Raw genomic sequence first — 17814 nt, forward strand, 5'->3', positions numbered from 1 at the left:
CATCAGATACACATATTGGCTAAGAAATAGGAGGAAACTGGCATAATTGCTTTAAGTGTGAGGGTAAAACATGTAATTCCTCCAAAAAAGATGTAACCAAGAGCACCCGTTGTGAGATACTAATTTAATGTAAGGCCTATAATCAATCCACTGAAAAAGAAGACTATTTGAAACACACTGGCCAAATACAAAGTCTGATTAATTGAAGAGTCCCGGCTTATTGTCTTCCCCAGCTAGGTGGCTTTTTTGTTTTATTTTGAAATGACTCGAGTAGACAGCCATCTTCATGTGTCACCCTACGTGCCCTTCCCCTGGTCCAGGCTACTGCCTGGAACTTGGTGCCTCTGATAACGTCCTCCTGACTTGGCTGTAGCACCAGGCGCCAGACAACGAATCGAGACTGGACTGCTCGTTGATAAAATGCTTGCCATTTGCAGAACTGTCATGTGTCAGCTGCTGCCAAAGGCCAGTCGCATCAACTGAAATCTTCTGATTGCGCCTAATGCCTTGCATTCTCATGACAGTGATTCCATATTTTAGCCTAATGTGTTTTCTGTTAGTGTCTTGGGATTTTTACCATAAGGATGGAAGTCTTTTATCCTTGCATTTTTTTTATTCTTGTTAGCCTTCATTTAAAATGTAATGGAGGCTAGTTTTTCCTACTCCTTTAAATCTTGAAGTATTATTCCTACTTGATATTAAATGAGAGAAGAAACCAAGGGCAGAGCAACAGCTATTTTCAGGGGCTAAAATAGGGTTCTAGTTTAAAAATAACCTGCATTGCATTGGTTTCTTGCCTTTTACAAGGCAGGACAGGGGCAAAGTGGGGGAGTAGGCAATCCAATATTGAAACTTTGATTTTTTTGAACGTTAAGCAATAAAGTGATTCTTTCCTAATCATAGTCCTCCAAATTTGACTTGTGTTAGTTGAACCACAGATAATTTGGTTGATGATTTATTACAGTCCAGAAACTGGCCAGGTGTGGTGACTTATGCCTGTAATCCCAGTACTTTGGGAGGCCGAGATGGGAGGATAGCTTGAGCTCTGGAATTTCAGACCAGCCTGGGAAGTATTGCAGGACCTTGTCTTTACTAAAAATTAAAAAAAAACTGGGCAAGCATGGTGGCCTACATCTATAGTCCTACTCAGGAGGCTGAGGCAGGAGGATTGCTTGAGCCCAGAAGATTGGAGCTGCAGTGAGCCATGATCACGCCACTGCATTCGATCCTGGATGATGGGGTGAGACCCTGTCTCAAAAAAAAAAAAAAACAAAAACAAAAGAGGTGAGGCCAACTGCTTAGAAACTTGTTTAAAATGCACAATTTTCTTTATCTATTCCTTCCTCTTTTCCTTTCTTCCTTCCTTCTTCTCTCTTTCTTTCTTGCTTGCTTTCATAGGGTCTCACTCTGTCACCTAGACTGGATTGCATTGGCACAATCACAGCTCACTGCAGCTTTGACCTCCTGGGTTCAACTGATTCTCCTGCTTCAGCCGCCCGAGTAGCTGGGACTACAGGCATATGCCACCACGCCCGGCTAATTTTTTTTTTTTTTTTTTTAATAGCGACAGGGTCTTCCTATATTGCCCAGGCTGGTTTCAAACTCCTGGACTCACATAATCCTCTCACCTCTGCCTCCCAAAGTTTACAGGCATGAGCCACAGTGCCTGCCCTCACACAACCATTTTCTAATTAAATAGCAATGGAGCTTATACCATGTCATTTTGAAATCAGAGACATGGTTGTGTATTCCTTACCTTATCTGATTCAGTCATCTTAGAAACAGCAGAAATCTTTCCCAACCACACTTCTAGAAGCCTTCACAGGAGAGTGACTGTCACTTAGCAAAACAAATACAAACGCTTAAAATTGCATCTTCACCTGTATTTGAGAAATGCTTAATTAAATATTGTTAAACAGTTTTCTTAACCATGGACTTACTAGGTATTAATATGCAGGTATGCCTGTAACTAAGAGATAAATAAGATAAGAAGCATTTCCTGAATTTATTCAACCAGAGAACCCTCAACCCAGTACAACTATGAACTTTCCATGAAACAGAGCTTGGAAAACATTTCTCTGAGGAAGGAGAGGGCTAGAAAGGGTTTTAGAGATAATTTCCATCACAGTTCCAAAGATAAGAAGTCTTAAAGCCAGAATAATTTAGGGACTTGCCCAAGGCCAGCATAGGATATATAAGAAGGATAATTCTCTTCTGCCTTGCGACATTTTGAATGGCTACAATAGGCCAGCACGCTTGGCTCCGTTTGCAATTAAGGTATGACTGATAGTGATGCTATCATACCCTGGTAACACAGATGCTGCTGTGTTCTTAGGCAAACAGCATACCTTACAACAGATTATGTTAAAAGACCTGGCCTAGGCCTGCTTTGCAATTACAGAATAGGAGACAAACCTTACCACAGTGTAATTTATGACGGGGCTGAGAGTGAAAAATAGCAGGTATCAGTAACAAAACATTCATGGGGCCTTGACCTCATCTTTTAAACTAAGCAGAAGAGACAGAAACTTGAAGCAAATTGAATTCCACATGAAAAATGATTCCACTGGGAAAGATAAAAACTAAATTTCTTAAAAGGTCAGATTCAATAAGGAAGAAGAAACTTCTAGACTTTATCTAGAAAGGCACAGGAAAAAAGTAATGATTTGTCATTTTCCCTGAACTTGTACTCCAATGATATTCAACTATAAGCCCAAATCATTGGTCCTATAAACTTCATAAACTGCAATGCTTTGTAAACTGCAAAGAAACGGCCTTATTATTGTTCATAGCTCACATTGACTGAAGGCTCACTCTCTGCAGGCACTGAACAAAGATTCCCCTCATTGATTTCTTATAACCCTCTAGGGCAGGGACCATCATCATCTCCATTTTAAAGATGAAGCCGTTAAAGAAAAGGTGAGAAGTTAAAGAAATTGCCCTAAGTCACTCTGCTAACAAGGAGTATAGTTGGGGTTTGGACATAAGCAGCTAGAATCAGAGACCGTGTCCAGGATGCTAAAACTATTCTCAAGAATACTAAAACAGCTCAGGATGAACCAGTAATCAGAGAAGATGCCAAAGCCATTTTCATGCCTGAAGTAATGGTAGGGTGATATAAAAGACAAGTTCAGCAATCCAAAAATTTAGCGTATACCCAAAGGCTGTTTACGCCTTTTGCAAAACGTTTGAATACTCAAAGACTATGTGTGCAAGGAGCGGTTCTTGTTACTGACGTCAGAAGAATCATTTTTCTGAGTCACATTCTGCTTTCAAGAGATTTTCCTGAATTAATCTCTTTCACAAAGATGGCCAATGGGTGGTCCCTGTCTCTACAGAGGCTGCGGGGAGGGAGGCTATCGTAGCAGGCTGCTTCTCTTACCTCATGGCTACTGTACAGGGCAGTTCACCAAGTTCAGGCAGGAGCTGCCATCCAGCATGTACCAGACCAGGAAGAGGCAGAAGACCCAGCTTCTTGTCCTGGTCCTATCACCAGCTCACCAATGACCCTAGACAAATCACCTGTCTTCCAAATCTGTAAAATGGGCCAATAATAGCCATCCTATCTACCTTAGAATAAATGAGTTTGACAGAGTTCACCCACAGTTTTTGTTTTTGTTTTTGATAGAATCTTACTCTGTTGCCCAGGCTGGAGTGCAGTGGCTCAATCTTGGCTCACTGCAACCTCCACCTCGAGGGTTCAAGCAATTCTCATGCCTCAGCTTCCCGAGTAGCTGGGATTACAGGAGTGCACCACCACTCCCAGCTAATTTTTGTATTTTCAGTACAGATGGGGTTTCACTATGTTGGCCAGGCTGGCCTTGAACTCCTGGTCTCAAGTGATCCACCCATCTTGGCCTCCCAAAGTGCTGGGATTAGAAGTGTGAGCCACTGTGCCTGGCCACACCTTTTCTGTTACCTCTTTTTCTTTTCCTTTCCTTGCCTCTTTCCTTCAGAATTCTTTTTCTTTTTGATTTTTTTTCTCTCTTTATGATCAGTATCTTTCAAAAGAGATTTGAGATGAAATCTCTAGCACACAGAAAACTGAACTCTCCACATTCAACAATCAGCTGGACAGGGAAGAGTAGTGAGTACATGGGAATCCACTTCCTGACTTGATGCTTATCCCAGTCACTGCTTGATGCTGTCCCTTAGCATCTGCCACCACCACCCCAAAATGGGGCTAATTTTTTATAGTTGTTATGTAGTTTTAATTTCATAATCATAAACTTAACTCAACTATTCAATCCAGCTAGGCATAGGGAACAAGGAAAACATGGAACCCAAAGGGAACTGCAGCAAGAGCACAAAGATTCTAGGATACTGCGAGCAAATGGGGTGGAGGGTGCTCTCCTGAGCTATAAAAGGAATGGTCTCGTGGTTAAGATAAAACACAAGTCAAACTATTCAAGTTATCCACAGTCAGCAATGGTGATGTTCTTGCTGGTCTTGCCATTCCTGGACCCAAAGTGCCCCGTGGCCTCCACAATATTCATGCCTTCTTTCATCTTGCCAAAGACCACATGCTTGCCATCAAACCACTCACTCTTGGCAGTGCAGATGAAAAACTGGGAACCGTTTGTGTTAGGTCCAGCATTTGCCACAGAGAAGATGCCAGGACCCATATGCTTTAGGATGAAGTTCTCATCATCAAATTTCTCCCCGTAGATGGACTTGCCACCAGTGCCTTTATGGCATATGAAGTCACCACCCTGACACATAAACCCTGGAATAATTCTGTGAAAGCAGGAACCCTTACGACCAAATCCTTTCTCTCCAGTGCCCAGAGCACGAAAGTTTTCTGCTGTCTTTGGAAACTTGTCTGCAAACAGCTCAAAGGAGACGCAGCCCAAGGGCTCACCATTGAGGGTGATGTCGAAGAACACCGGGGATTGACCATGGTTGATAGTACAGGGCTCCTGGTGGTGGCAGCATCTGCAAAAGCCTTTTTTTTTTTTTTTTTAGATGGAGTCTTGCTCTGTCTCCCAAGCTGGAGTGCAGTGGTGCAATCTCAGCTCCCTGCAACCTCTGCCTCCCAGGTTCATGTGATTCTCCCACCTCAGCCTCCCAAGGAGCTGAGACTACAGGCATGCACTACCACACTCAGCCAATTTTTGTATTTTTAATAGAGACGGGGTTTCGCCATGTTGGCCAGGCTGGTCTTGAACTCCTGACCTCAAGTGATCCTCCTGCCTTGGCCTCCCAAAGTGCTGTGATTACAGGTGCGAACCACCTCGCCTGGCCCTGGCTAGTATTTTTCAAATAGTTATTCTGACTATAGTAAACATTTCTCACACGTATCTTTTAATTGTTCCTTCTAACAACCTTAGGAGATAAGGATAATTATGAATCCCTCTTTAAAAGGTGAGAAAACTAAGCCTAAAGAGAGTAATTTTTTCAGAGTCACATCTTGTATGCAGAAGAGCAGAGATTTGAACTCAGGTCTGTATGTCTCGATCTCTGTGCTATTATGAGACGTGCTCAATGGCTCCACCTCAACATTCTCACAGCTTCTTCTTGTAGCTCTGCTGAAAGAATACACGTGGATGCCAATTAATTAATATCAATGCTGTTATTTGCATGAATTTTTTCATATAAACAAATAATTAGAAGCGGAATGCACTCAGTGGTATCCATAAAACAGTTTCTACATTTGCACACACAGCTAAGAAGTTTACAGTGATGGATTTTCTATGTCTCTCTCTTCTCCCTTTTACCCATTTCATTCTGCCTCTCACTCCCTCCCAGTCTGCTACGTTACAGGGGATTAAAATGCATGCTGTATTCCCTGCAAAAACAACAGGCATTTCTCTTTGATGACTCATTTGATGCAAATAAGTTGTAGGAATCAGGGATTCCACTCTTGGTGTCTTTGAAAAAGTTGTAATGATAAGGTCTAAAAGGGAACAAATTACTGCAGAACGAGGAGATTCTACCCTTCTTTCATTGTAAACAGATGAAGCACTGGGTTAAATCATAATGACTTACTATAGTGTGGATTTTTTATAACTTCCATATTCATTACCACTTTCATTTGGCACATGAGTGATATAAGACCACAGCAATTGCAAAATGCTCCATACATAGCTTCACCCCCAGAGAATGAAAGAGGATATTTATTGACTGTGCTATACACAGAAGGCTACATTTAATACAGATTTTTGTTGTTGTTAGAGGGTAGGAAAACAAACATCTAGAAGACATATACCTGCCCAAGAAATGTTACTACATCATTCTCTCTCTCCTGCACTGTTCATTCAGTGTGTATTACTACTAAGCTGTTCCACCACCTTCTCCATGGAAGCTTCATTCAAAGTCAGTGGGAAGAGAAAATACGCCATATTCTACTGAGAATAAGCATGCTACTCCAGATCACTGACTTCAATTCAGCTCTCCAGTTTAATTTGGGAGACTTCAAATTTATTTAACATTCTGTATTATTCCCTCTAGTTAACAATTCTGCTGACAGTAAAACATTCATACCTAGTCTCCAATGAAAGTAAGCATTTTATTGATGGTCTCAAGTGAACTAATTATTCCAAAGACTTTCAAAGATTTTTGAAGACTTTCAAAAAGACCTTCAAAGATTTCTGAAACTTTTCATGTTTTGTCTCTGCCTCCTTTCAACTTTTGTCTCTTCCAAGAAGATTATTGCTTCAGCAAAGGAAGATGGGCTAGTCTGCTCAATACTCATCACAACGTTATAGAGCTTGTCAAAAACAAACGAACAAAACCTTTCTACTCTGGTCCTTCCAATGATCTTCCATATTTCCCCAAAACAAGAAACTTCCAGTCACAAAAGTCTAAGTTCAAAAGGATAAAGTATTTTTAATCATAGAGTAAAAAAATGGGTTGGGTGCAGTGGCTCACGCCTGTAATCCCAGCACTTTGGGAGGCCAAGGCAGGCAGATCACAAGGTCAGGAGTTTGAGACCAGCCTGGCCAATATGGTGAAACCTTGTCTCTACTAAAAATACAAAAATTAGCTGGGCGTGGTGACGGGTGCCTGTAGTCCCAGCTACTTATTTATTTTGAAAGGTTTAAATGCATTTTTTTTTTTTTTTTTGAGATGGAGTCTCGCTCTGTTGCTCAGGCTGGAGTGCAGTGGCGCCATCTCAGCTCACTGCAATCTCTGCCTGCGGGGTTCAAGCAATTCTCCTGCCTCAGCCTCCCTTTCAAAATAAATAAGTCAACACCAAGGACACTTTGCTGAATCATTTCAGGGTTTATAATAACCAGTCACTGGAGTTAAAAACAAAACTGCCTTTAGCAAATACTCCTCCCAAACAGTGGCCTTCTGAAACCCCATGTTTTATTCCTTTGAGCGCACAGGCACAGTGTGGAAGCTAAAGGGAGGCTTCCCATCTGGGCCAGCTGTTCTCTAGCTAACAGAAGGAGGAGGCTGTATTGGGATTGGTGAGGGAGGCAGCAGGGGGAAGGCGGAGAGTTGGTTCTGGGTCCAATTTCCACCAAAGAAAATTCAGCTCTTATGTTCTAATTTCTGGGATTCCAGGTGAGCCCTCATCTAAATAAAGGATTCCATAGCTAAAAATAAACACGCATGTTGAAAAATCCCCATCCTACCCAATCCTTTCATTTTAGAAAGGAAGAAAATGAAGGCCTGTGAGTGTAAGTGACTAGAGCAAGTGAGAGAATGAGCAGCCAAGGCGGGGTGGACCAGCCACAGGCTCTGTGCAACGTGCACCCATGCATGCACTCTCCCCAGATCGTTAAGAACACAGCCCCTACGGGATGCGCCCCTGTCATCCATCACAGGGTTCAGGTCTATCCCCTGCAGCTCTTCCTCGCACAGCCCACAGCTATACAAGCACAGGATTGCAGGTGGGGTGTTGCTGTTGCTGATATAATTTTAAGCATTTTTTCTTTCTTTCTTTTTATTTCTTTTCTTTTCTTTCTTTCTTTTTTTTTTTTTTTTCTTCCAGAGACAGGGTCTAGATCTGTCACTTGGGCTGGAGTACAGTGGCATGATCCTAGCTCACTGTAACCTGGAACTCCCAGGCTCAGTGATCCTCCCACCTCAGCCTCCCAAACAGCTAGGACACAGGCACACGCCACCATGCCTGGCTGATTATTTATTTTTTTTATTTTTATTTTTGTAGAGATGGGGTTCTTGCTGTGTTGCTCAGGCTGGTCTCGAACTCCTGGCCTCAAGCCATCCTCCCGCCTCACCCCCGCAAAGTGCTGGGATTACAGGCATGAGCCACCATGCCCAGTCTATTTTAATCATTTTTAAAGTACTAGACACAGAGGCAACAGGCAGAATAGTAGCAAAAGCCCTGCCTATGTAAGATGAAAAATAAAAATATTCTGAAGTTTTCAGAAGTCAGTACTTCAGAAGTAAATCAATAGAAAATAATATTCGGTTGATAAAAATTAAATTTATACTCAAATTATGAAAGAAGCAGGTGAAAAGGATGTGAACACATCCTACAGGATCTGTCTGCTGGCTGTGACCTTCACTCTTACAGCCTTCACTCATAAGGTAGCAAACCACAGCTCAGCTGTGTGGGTTCTGGCCCTGGTGCCACTCTGAGAAAACATCACGGACTTCCTAGACTCTGCAGTTGCCTGGGGTTGCATTCTGGATGAATGCCACAGTTGCTGGCTCCTTGGAAGGGGGGCTCTACGTTTTCTAAAATGTGACAAAAACCTAAAGGGATGTAACAGAAACTGATAAAGGGGGTGCACTATGCCAGCTATCCCTAGGGATTCTCATTTACAAAAGGGCTCCTTTAAATAAACTCTTAAAATATTTCTGGTTTACCACTCACTAGCTGGGTGATTGGGCAAGTTATTTTATCTATATGTGCCTCTGTATTCTCACCTGTAAGATGGGGATAATTATGATACCTACCTCATGGGATGTTGTGAAAATTTAAGGAAACAGTTCCTGATTCCTGACAGATATTAGTCATTGTTGTTATTATTCTTTAAATAAGAAAAAAAAAAAAAAGACAAGTACTAAATAGAGAGGCCGGGGGCAGGAAAGTAGCAAGAGGTGGGGAATTTGACATGAAAAGTCAAAATGAAATGTTTCTGAAGCTTAATGTAAGTTGATAGACAATAATAATTGGTTGATAAAAAGTGAAATACAGATAGGGATCACAGCTAGCTCTACCATCCACTCTGGGACCTCGCTGCTCAAAATCCGGACCTTGAGCTGCAGTAGCGCCCTCACCTGGGAACTTCTTAGAAATGGAGAATGTCAGCACTCAACCCAGACCCCCACATACTGAATCAGAGTTCGCATTTCAACAAGATTTCCAGGGAATTTATGTGCATATTACAGTTAGAGGAAGCCTGTTTGATGGTATGTACTGAGAGTTTAGCATTTGTAGGTCAAAGGAACAAGACCTCATTCTCTAGTTACATCTCTGTACGTTATCCTAAATCTTACACTCCTTTCCATTAGCCTTATGCTAAATGGTCAACTAACCTATCTGTTAAGTAGATGCACCTTTAAGGGACAGCATAATACTTAAGTACCTAACGCAACTAACTCACCTTTTGTTAGTAATTTCAATGATTTTAAAATATCATCATCATCAAGCGCTAACATTTATAGAGCCCTTAAAACATGCAGGAATCAATGTAAGGTGCTCTCCATACATTCTCACTTAATACTCACACCCTCCACTGGAGTAACCATTACTATCACCATTTTATAGAGGAGAGAACTGAGGTTCAGAAAGGCTACATCATTTTCTCAAGACTAAATTAAATGGGCAAAGAAAGGCCTTTTTGAAATCCATTCTCTCTCTACAAATTCAAACCCCATTCCCACAACATCAAAATAATGTATCTGTGTATTGAGGAGCTGCAATAATTATCCCCCTTTTTAGAAAGGAAAACTGAGACACAGAGAGTCAATGAATTATACAAAGTCACTTAGGTTAGAACTGGGTCCATTACAATTCAATAACTTTCTCAAAGAATCCTGCTGCTAGAAATGGCAATGATAATGCAATGGCATTGGAGATAAATGCAATGGCATTTTATTTCTGTTGGAAATAAAACACATCCAACAGAAAGAAGGATTTCCATTTATGAAGTTTTGTACAACCAAACTAAGGCACCTCAGATTTTGATCTCTGATCATAAGAGATTATTAGGATGTCAGTTTCTTTGGGAAACCAAAGTTTCCAGATTCTATTGCCATCACACCATCACTGTGGCAACTAATGCTTATCAACACATTTCAGCTAGCATCCTACATGACCTTACTCCTGCATGCCTGTGAAATTCTCCTAACTACAGCCTCCCTGATTTCCTACACTAGGTCTTCACCTAAGTTTGATATCCAAATAGTTTAGAACTTGGCAAGATGAGTCAAAAATCTTTCCTTGATAGCCCCAGTATCTATGGAAAATCAGAGACACAGGATTTAGGATTCAGTGACGAGAGCTCCTTGCCCAGGCTCCACCCAGGGAATGCCTCCCTCCCCCATCCCTGGAGAGGGCAGTGGGGAACAAAGCAGGATTTGTTGGCTAAAAACGCTATATTAGTTGCTAAGATGACAACAACAAAATACCACAGGCTCTAGAAGTCCAAGACCAAAATGCTGGCTGGTTTTGTTCTTCTAAGCCCCCTCTTCTTGCTTGCAGATGATGGCCCTTTTGCTGTGTCCTCACATGGATGAGCTTCATTGCACAGATGTGTCTGGTCTCTCTGTCTCTGTGTCCAGATTTCCTCTTCTTATAAGGACAACATTTGATATGGTTTGGCTGTGTCCCCACCCAAGTCTCATCTTGAATTGTAGCTCCCATAATTCCCAACTGCTGTGGGAGGGACACAGTGGGAAATAATCGAATCATGGGGGCAATTTCCCCCGTACTGTTCTCATGGTAGTGAATAAGTCTCATAGGATCTGATGGTTTTATAAGGGGTTTCTCCTTCTGCTTGGCTCTCATTCTCTCTTGCCTGCCACCATGTAAGACGTGGCTTTCCCCTTCTGCCATGATTGTGAGGCCTCCCCAGTCACGTGGAACTGTGAGTCCAGTAAATCTCTTTTCCTTTATAAATTACCCAGTCTCAGGTATGTCTTTATCGGCAGTGTGAAAATGAACTAATACACCATTCATACTGGATTAAGCTATTTTAACTACATTACCTCTTTATAGATCCTGTCTCCAAATACAGTCACATCCTGAGATACTGGGAGTTAGGGCTGCAACATAGGAATTTGAGGGAGACATAATTCAACTCATAACAGATGCTGAATGGATCACTAAGTCCTAGGGCTATGCTGAGGGCTTCTGGTCCAGTCTGGGTTCAATAAGAACTAGAATTCACAGTAATCTGAATCTCTCAGCCTCATGACTCAGGTCACTCCGGCGGAGGAAGGAAGAGAACAAAATTCCAGGTCAGACACAAAACACGCCCCTTCCCATCTCATTTCTGCTCCATGGAATCAGAGAAAAACAATTCTCAGTCTCACTGTCCCACCTTCCTCCCCACACCCCATTCATCACAGCTTAAGTAAGGCCACTCTGGTTTTCTGAGAATTTAAGTGTACTTATAAAACAGCCTGAGTCAGAGACACAACCAGTTACTAAAAAGTACAAACTAAAGAACTCCCATCTGGCAGCCGGCAAGGCTTCTTCTGCCCTGGGGCAAGTGGCGATCAGCCCTCAGGAGCTGGCACGCGGCTTCCTGAGCAGCTGATCTGCCCAGCAGTAGGGGCCGGGGACCAGAGCCAGCCTCCGGCCCAGCCCACTCAGCCCGGGGCAGTGGCACCGTAAATGCTAGCAAGTAGGAGGGAGGAAAACTGGCACAGCGCGAACCTGTCAGGAGGTGCTCACTTCACACAGGGTGTGTGCCAATGACTTCTAAAAACAAATTAGGTATTTGGGGTTTATAGGTATCCAAACCATGACACAATAGAAACAAAGCAAGAGTGATATTTGCTATGAAAAAGAAAACCTATGCCCATCAATAAATCCATTAACGTAGCCCTAATTTTCAATTTTAGTAATCCAGCTATTCCTCATATCATCAAGTTTTAAACTTGGTTCTCAAAACCTTCTCACATTAATATAAAATTATATCACCTTCCTTAGGGTTTAAAAGATCATTTTGCCATTTCATTTGGTATATGATAAATAAGTATTTTAAAGTAATGATTTTAAATCAATATATTATTGAATATACTGAAGATTACATTTTAGAGATCTCTTGTGGTTGCAGACTAACACAACTATAGAGGGAAATTACACCAGCAAAAAGACAGAAGGAAACATTAATCCCCCACATAGAAATCTCTGTATTAATCTCCCTATTTATTAATTAACATATATGAAAAAACAAGAATCACTAAGACATTTAAGGAAATCAAAAGCACAAAGTTAGACCAAGATGAATACATAAGCACATGATTCTAGAGAAAATAGATAATTTAAGCAACAGAAGAAAAGATCTAAATAAAAATTCAAATTGATATCCTCTAAGGCATTTGAGAACAAACTGTATCCATGAAGTTAAACTGGGAAAAAATTAAAAGAGCAATCAGAGAAAAAGAGAGCTTACAGAAATAAAAAAAAATATAATTATGAAAATAAAAAGAAATGTAACAGACAGGCCAGAAAACAAAATGTCAAGAAACTCTCCCATAAAGTAGAGCAAAATAAAGGAGACTGAAAATGTATAAAAAGAATTAGAGATATAGACGAGGTCCAATATCTATTGACTAGGAGTTCCAAAAAGACAGAACAAAGAAAGCAAAGGAGAGAAACTAAAAAAAAAAAATTTAAATTCTCCAGTCCTGAAGGAAGACACAAGTTTCAAAATGAAGGAACAAACCTACTGCTGGACAGGATGAAGAAAAATGATAAAATAGCTAGACATATCCTGGTGGACTTTTAGAACTCTGAACATACAGAGAAAACCCTACAAGCTATCAGAGACCAGTTCAGGTTACCAAGAAGGGAAAAGGACTCAGGCTACCATGAGGCTTGGCAGCCACTGTGACGTCCGAAGAAAACAATTCAGCATGTGGAGAAAATAAGAACTTTTCAGACAGGGAAGGATTCCACTTACCTCTTATGCACCCTTACTGAAAAAAATTACTTGAAGACTGACTCACACAGGAGAAAAAACTAATTCCCAAACAGAAAACTATAGATTCCAAGAAAATGTGGAATTCATTTAGAAATAAAATGGGATTGGGGGAATCCCACAGTGACAGCTATATAACAGATCTAGAAGCCAGTGAGACCAAATTAGAAGATATAGTCTCCAAGAAAACATCTTCAAGAAAGTAGATTTCATTCAACAAGTTATGATTCAGAGGCTGGACGATCTTAGTAATGCTGTTAATAAATTCATTTTGCTTAGCAAAAAAAAAAAAAAAAAAAAAAAAAAAAAAAAAAAGAACTGGAATTAAAAGCTTTATGTAAATTAAAAATCTGTATAAAAAACCATAATCTAAATATGAAGCAAACTAAAGAGTCATAAAATTTTGAGGAAAAAAAAAAGGAGGTTGTTGGAAAAGGGCCGTTGGATGATGCTTTAATAATGCTTGAATACGTACTTCAAGCAAGACAGATTTAGGGCTCAGAATAATTTCTTCTCTATGGGTCCAGTCACAATATCTGCTTCAGCAGTGAAGAATATTTGCATAATTTTAATGTTACAGATAATTTATATTGGTTTTCAGCTCTAAAAATCAACTTATAATAAACAAGAAGGCATAAAAGTTAGATTTAAAATATATAAACCTTGACAATGTAAAAGTAAGATAGAGCTGACAGCAGTCAGAAGACAGAAAGTGTGGGTAGGAGAAGAGAAATGAGGTGGAAGGGTGATGATGTCCTCATTCTACATAATGGGGGTAAGAAGGTATTATCTAGAGTCAAATAAAAAAAATTGCAGTATATTATTTAGAGTTATAAAATAGCTCTATATCAATGGTAGATTTAAAACTAATAAAACTCTGGAAGTGAACATTAAAACCAATTGAGAGACATTGTTGAAATAAATATAAATCCAAACATATTCTTTAGAATTATAGTATTACCATCCAGAAGTAAAAAGTAAACTTTTATAAACAGTTATGTCTGCTACAAAAGGGCAGTCCAAGGGATCCTTGTGTTGATGAAACTGTCATATATCTTGACTGAATTGGTGTCAATATACTGGTTGTGATATTACACCACAGTATTGCAAGATGTTGCCCCAATCCATGAGAGAATTAAGCAAAAAAGTTACTTTAATGATTCCATCCTTTTTTTTTTTTCCAGATGGGGTCTCACTATGTTGTCCAGGCTGGTCTTTAAACTCCTGGGCTCAAGGATCCTCCCACCTCAGCCTCCCAAGTTGCTGGGATTATAGGCACAAGCCACCACATCCAACCTGTGACTCTACTCTTGATTCTACCAAAGAATTCTACCAAGCTAATACATTTCCAGATGCATAAGTAATAAGTTAATTCATTACATATGAAGGATGTATTTGAGCATTATGGATTACTTCTTTTGTAAAACCTCCCTGAGAGAGAATGATCTACATAGAACACTACAAATAATCACTGAGGTAAATTAAAGAAAACCTAGTGAAGATATATATCATGTCTATGGATTATAAGGTTCAAAATATAAGATCCTCATTTATCTGAAATTAATTCATGAATTCAATGTAACCCTAATAATATTCTCAGCAGGTGTTTCAGATAAAAGTTGACAAACTGGTTTTAAAATAGACATGAAAATGTAAAGGGCCTATGATTGCCAAAAGCAATTAAAACACACACACACACATACTCAAAGATGGAGAACTTACTCTACATGGCATAATTAAGATGGCATAGTACTGCCAAAAGGAAAGATGAATTAATCGATGAAACAGAATAGGAATTCCAGAAACAGATCTACACTTATAAATGACTGGTTTTTTGCAAAGGCCCCAATGCAATTCAATGAGGAAGGGAATCTTCTTCATTGGAAGGCTGTAACAATTATATATCCCTGTGAAAAAAAAATTAACCTCAACCCCTACCTCACACCATACACAAAATTATTTTAAGATGAATCATAGATGTAAACTTAACATCTAAATCTATAATATTGTCATAAAAATATAGAATACCTTTGATACCCTGGGAGTAGGCAAAAACTCCTTAGATAGGATAATAAAATCACAAAAATCTATAAAAATTGATACATTAAGCTTCACCAAAATTAAACACTCCATTCATCAAAAGACACTATTAAGAAAATAAACAGGCAAACCTCAGGCTGGCAGAAAAGTATGTGTAAAATGTAAAGCAGACATAGATCTTGTATTTAGAATAAATTTTTAAGAAAACTACAACTCAAGAAAAATAATACAGGTTAAAAATGGAGGGGTAGGGAGACTTGAATAGATACTTCACAAGGTTAGATATGCAAAAGACCATTGTCCACATTAAAAAGTTCTCAAATAATTACTCATGAGGTAAATGCAAACCAAAATCACAACAAGATATCACTATGGCAAATTAAAATACCAAATATTGGTGAGGATGTGAAACAACTGGAACTCCAATACATTTCTAGTGAGAATATAAAATGGTTACAACAGTTTTTGAAAAAGGTTTGACAATTTTTCTTATTATAAATATACACCTACCCTCCGACCTAGCAATTCCACATCTAGCTCTTTTACCAAGAGAAATGGAAACATAAATCCTCAAAAAAGACTTTTTCCAAGAATGTTCACAGCAGTTTTACTCATATTAGTAAAAAGCTATAAGCAACATGAATGTCCATCAATAGAATGGATAATCAAATTGTGATATACCTATATAATGGAATATTACTAAGCAATAAAAAGGAATGAACTACTCCCATGCAGAACAAAATGGAGGCATCACACAGACCTTATGCTGAGCGGAAAAAGCCTTACACAAAACAGTGCATAGTATATGAGTCCATTTATGTGAAGTTCTAGAACAGGCTAATCTAATTAGGACGGTGGTTGTCTGGGAGAGGATTCACTGACAAAAAACACAAGAGAATTTCTGGAGATATGAAAATGTTAAATATTGTGATAGAGGTCTATGGGTGACATAGGTGTATCTATCTGTAAAACTTCTAGAGCCAAGATTTGTACATTTCAATGTACATCAATTATACCTTAAAAACAACTGTTAAAAATAAGAAAGGGTGTAGAAATTTAGATAGAATAAGGATGGTAGAGTGTTGAGACTGAGGCAGTCTCAACAATGGCAGAGAGGCAGAGACTGGGCGATGGGTATGTGAGGTTCATTATACTATTTTTTATTTTTTATTATGGAAATATTCAAACATATGTAAAGTAAAAAATGTACACTGAATTTTAACTATGCATTACAGCAACATGACCAGATGTTTAGAACTCTAATACTTTGGGCTTAAAAAATTCAGCTGGCTGATTTTTATTACTTTAATTCTTTATGAATAATAAGCTAAAAAATAAGATTTCAGTTGTCTATTTGCAAATATTTTCTCTCTAAATACCACATTGTAAGTGAATATCTATATTGCTAATAATCAAAAAGACAATCATTAATACATGATCTTTAAAAAACTTTGGTTTTTGAAATACAACAGACATTCTAATGAGTTACAGAATCTTAATGAGTGAAACTTACAAATCTGGAGAAGATCAACTTGAGAATAAGAATTTGCAGAATTAAAACAATTTCAACGATAAAAGTGATTCACTCTTATTTTAACATCAGTGTTGTTTTTGTTTCTTGTCATTAATCACTGGTCTATCATGACTATACACTGAACAATATATAAGTAAGAATAAAAATATTTTTTAATGATATAACACATCATAGCTAGAATTATTCATATAAATAATAAATCAACTCCACGAATCATAATATACTTTCCCTCGCCAGACATTTAGAAGCTCTCAAGTCATTTGCTCTTAAAAAGAAAAATATTTAAATAATTATTTTATTTGTTGATGTTTTCAAATAGAAAGTATATTAGAAACCATTGTTGCTTTTAAATACATAAACTTTGGGAGTACCTAGATGAATTGACTCAGACATTTGGAAACCTCTTAATAGGAAATTCTACACTACATATAATTTTTGCTGAATGAAACAATAGTTTTGATACATGGAATTGCCTTTGTAAAATACTATGAGTTTTACAGCCTTAGACATAAATAAACAAAATGAAATTGTCTATGTTCCTTCAGTTTGGAATGCCCTTCGTACACTTACAGACATCCTCTCCATCCATTGATCAAAAGAACTTTAATTAGCTTCAACACTCAGCTCAAAGGTTACTTTTTCCTTGAATCCCTTCTAATTACTAGTCCGAATGCATCACTCTACTCTCTGCTGCCACAGCAGCTTATCTAACCTTGACTATGGCATGTTCGTCTTACAGGAGTATTTGTCTGCATGTGTGCCTTCCAACAGGTCCCTGTTTTTAGTTTAGTAGAGGTGAAGTAAGTGGTAAGTATAATTGTACTCATTTTACTAATGAGAAACCAGAGACTGAAAAAGGTGAAATAACTTCCCCTAAGATCACTTCACCTACAGTGGCAGCGCCAGGATCCCAGTACAAGGCGCCCACCTCTCCAGCCCATTCTCTTAAAGACTACAAGGTTCACTGCCTTCAAGAACACCTACAGAGGTCAAGGTTCAATCATCTTCAATGCCTCCAATGCACCAGGTCTGTGCTCCACACGTTACACGCTCTATAAATGCTCACTGAATTTGGCCTTTGTTTACGTTACGTACTGTGAGAATAAGATACTCAATTAAAGTCGTTTATCAGTTCATTCATCTGAACAGAGCCCAGAAGGGTCACAG

The 17814-nt window shown here is 39.1% G+C and overlaps 1 protein-coding gene across 4 annotated transcripts in view; it reads right to left on the reverse strand.

Annotated features, from left to right (window-relative positions):
* The window catches only part of ABLIM1 (actin binding LIM protein 1), a 353493-nt gene that overhangs the window by 268498 nt on the left and 67181 nt on the right, over positions 1–17814 (reverse strand). The gene's annotated exons all lie outside the window — the stretch shown is intronic.

This window comes from Rhinopithecus roxellana, chromosome 11, assembly GCF_007565055.1.
Source record: "Rhinopithecus roxellana isolate Shanxi Qingling chromosome 11, ASM756505v1, whole genome shotgun sequence".
In the NCBI taxonomy this organism is placed as follows: domain Eukaryota; kingdom Metazoa; phylum Chordata; class Mammalia; order Primates; family Cercopithecidae; genus Rhinopithecus; species Rhinopithecus roxellana.